This window comes from Leopardus geoffroyi, chromosome D1 (genome assembly GCF_018350155.1).
Source record: "Leopardus geoffroyi isolate Oge1 chromosome D1, O.geoffroyi_Oge1_pat1.0, whole genome shotgun sequence".
In the NCBI taxonomy this organism is placed as follows: domain Eukaryota; kingdom Metazoa; phylum Chordata; class Mammalia; order Carnivora; family Felidae; genus Leopardus; species Leopardus geoffroyi.
Genome location: NC_059329.1, coordinates 18,240,357 through 18,244,074, shown reverse-complemented (window position 1 = coordinate 18,244,074; position 3,718 = coordinate 18,240,357). Strand labels below are relative to the sequence as shown.

Genomic DNA, 3,718 nt, shown 5'->3' with positions numbered 1-3,718 from the left:
TGGATGACTGATTTTACATCTTACTTCTTTGTCTAATACAGGCGTTCAATGCTATAAATTTCCCACTATGCACTATTTTACTGCATCCCATAAAATTTGATACGTTGTATTTTTTTTCCCACCTAGTTCACATTTCACTTGTGGTCTCAGTCACTTCAAGCCGCTGTAACAAAAATACCATGGACTGAGTGGCCTAAACAACAAACATTTATCTCTCGCAGCTCTGGAGGCTAAGAAGTCAAGAGATCAAGGCACTAGTAGATTGGTGTTTGGTAAGGACTCACGTCCTGGCTTATAGATATCTTCCTTCCCTGTATCCTCATGACAGAGAGCAAACTATAGTCTCTTTATCTTTTGTTAATTTACACTCTTTTGCAATTTTTTACTCTTTTGTACACTCACACTCTTTTGTTAATTTAAATCAGTTTTATATAAGAATTTCCAACGTTGACAACTCTTATAAAAAGCATCCAAGCACAGGACACAGAACTGCATCAAACAGCATTCTTATGGGTAGCTGACAGACATTAGAACTTCCACCCTTCTTGGCGACACCCCAAGCTCACTGGTGAACTCTGCTTCCCAGTACTCCTGCAAAGCACACCACAAGCTCAGTCCATCTTCTCAACCCACCAGCTTCAGTTCACAGGACCACACTTACAGATCAGGAACAGAAGAGAACACACACCATACAGCATTCACAGCAGTTGACAAAAGGGGAGGGGAAATACAAGTATCGTTTCACTTAACACATCCAACTAACGGGGTTATCTAAGAACAAAACTCACTTAAAGTCTTCCAACAGATGTGGATGTCCTTTGAATGCGAAACACATTCATACGTTATCTGCTATTACTGCTCTCTGCACACTCTCACACCAAAGCCACAGGATTGAGAGTCACATCTTGCCAAGTTAAAAAATATCCATTATGCACCACCAAGTCTCTGCACGCGCTCTCTCCTTTTCTCGCTCACGCTAGCCTTTCATGCCTCAGCACCACCATCAATCCCACACAAAGTTTCAAAAGTTCAAACAGCCTTCTGGTTCCATATCACAGCCTTGTGTTCATAGCATTGATACGACTCCATGAAATAAAGCGTAGTGGATAAAAATGGGACACCCACCATCAAAGACGCAGCCTGTGCAGCGTGATGACGAAGTCTTGAACGAGAGAGCCTGTAGACGGAAGTATTCGTATGGCAGAATATTTACAGCACTACTTTCAATGAAGTTGCTTCTTCCATAAACATTTGAAATGAGCTGAACTACAGACATTAAATGAAGCCTTCGTATTGTACTTTTGCACATGAAGGGAGACAAATGTTAACAAAAGACAAAAATGAAAACGAAAGAACCAAACACTGTGACACCATGATCTCCAAAAGAGGAGATTTTCCTATGGAAAAAATTCATATGGTGGGGTTCAAATTAAAACAAGGAGAAAACAGTGTAGTTCTAATCAATGGTTTCTATTTTGAACGTGCAAAGAATTCACTTGACAAGTCCAGGGATAAAATATTCCAGGAGAAACCTTTTGATATCAATTGTAGTGTGTTGGGTTTTTTTACCAATCTGGCAAACAGCAGTTCACTTTCAAACACTCAATATTTCAACCCTTTATGTAACAAAACTTAGAAAATTCCTTTAGCTTGTCCTCTTGTTCTAAAGAAAAATGTCAAAAATACTGCTGAATATACTCCACACTGAACAGACCAATTCTGAAAATTCTCGGTACATATGTATTTTACAACATACTTACCACGTGTTTAGAAAAATCTGAATTCCCACCAGTCTAGACCAACCCCACCGTCTACATTCCCCAGCCAGAAGATTTAGAATCCGTGCTGGAGCCAAAGCCTCCATTAAAACCGCTGCCTGGGGGCGCCTGGGTGGCGCAGTCGGTTAAGCGTCCGACTTCAGCCAGGTCACGATCTCGCGGTCCGTGAGTTCGAGCCCCGCGTCGGGCTCTGGGCTGACGGCTCAGAGCCTGGAGCCTGTTTCCGATTCTGTGTCTCCCTCTCTCTCTGCCCCTCCCCCGTTCATGCTCTGTCTCTCTCTGTCCCAAAAATAAATAAACGTTGAAAAAAAATTAAAAAAAAAAAAAAAAAAAAAAAAAAAAAACCGCTGCCTGACCCTGCATCTGATGAGGATCCCCAACCAGCCGCCGCACCTGAATCAGAGCCACTATAGGAGTTATTTCCAGAACCAAAGGCCCGATTTGGCTCCCTCTGCATGTTGCCTTGGCTTTGGTTATTACCCGATGGGCCTGACTGGTTCTGCTGACTGGCTAACATGCCCACCATGCCCCAGCTGCTCTGCAGTGCCCCCTGGGCAGCTGCCATCATTGCCGATTAATGCTAAAAGCACCAAAGTTCATCCCCCCACCCGTATTACCGCCTTGATTATTTCCCACACCAGCTCCACCCCCTCTGCTGTTACCAAATCCACCCCATTCCCAAAGCCACCTGGATTACCACCAAATCTTCCACTTCTTTCTAACTGTCTATTGCTATTGTGCTTAGGTTCAGCATTGGCTATATGGACGCTGATTCCTTTAATGATCAAGTCCTCTCCACAAAGAGACTGGGCCACCTGATCATCTGCAAATGTAACAAAGGCAAACACCCTGAACGGTTTGGGAATGAAGACGTCTGCCACTTCTCCGTACTGGCAAAAAAACCTGCCGCCACTCATCGGCGGTCATGTCCTCTGTACAGCGCCCAACAAACACCTTCCTGCTTCTCAAAGGCTCATCTGGGCTTTGCTTAGAATTAGGAAGCTTACGGTCACACCGTGGTGCGTCTATCATATGTCGCCGCGACATTACCTTCACCTGGGTTTCGTATTCCGTGAAACAAACAAAACCAAACCCCTCTGAATGACCAGTTTTAAGATCTTTCTTGACTTGAACCATAAGAACCTCTCCAAAGGTACTAAAATATTCTCTTAGATCCTGTTCAGTCGTTTTCCACGGGAGACCCAACACTATTAAATCTGATGTTTTCTGGGCAGCTCTTTTCACTTTCACTGGTGAAGAAGCATCCGTCTCATCCATTTTTCTTTTGTTGACAAAAAGTTTGTGATCGTTGACAACGTATACCAGATTTCCCCAGCCAGCTTCGGAGGCATGCAGAATTCCTTCTACCAGCCAGACACCTCTCACACACTGAGACACTGGACTCCTGTAGCTCAATCCACAGGCCCCCAGAAACTGGGCTGTAATTGTGGACAGCAGCACTGTCCCATAGTCTTCTGATGGTGTTTCAGTGGGCTTGTCATTCTCATCTTTGGTTCCCCGAATACATTCAGACATCTTTTCTTAGTTTTCCGTTAGGCCACTGCTAGGAAGCCTGACAGAGAACCCGAAGCAGCGACAGTTCCAGGAGCAGCCCAGCTACCACTTTGCTCCCACAGAAGGTAGTCTCTTTATCTTCTTGTTAGTAAATTAATCCTATCATGTGGTCTCCAGCCTCAAGACCTCATTTAAACTTTACCTCCCAAACCTCCCAAAGGCCCACCTAATACCATTCTTTTGGAGGTTAGGATTTCAACATACGAATTTTGGTGGGACACAAATAGGCAGTCCATTACCCTTGTGATTTCTTCTTTTGACCTCTGTGTTATTTAGAAGTATATTTCTTAACTTCTAAACATATGGAGATTTTTAAGGGATATTTAAATCAATTTCTAGTCAAATGAAACTGTGGTCAGCGAACA

The 3,718-nt window shown here is 43.6% G+C and overlaps 1 pseudogene; it reads right to left on the bottom strand.

Moving 5' to 3' along the window:
• Positions 1-1,863: 1,863 nt before the first annotated feature.
• Positions 1,864-3,484, bottom strand: LOC123602207 (annotated as a pseudogene).
• Positions 3,485-3,718: the final 234 nt, after the last annotated feature.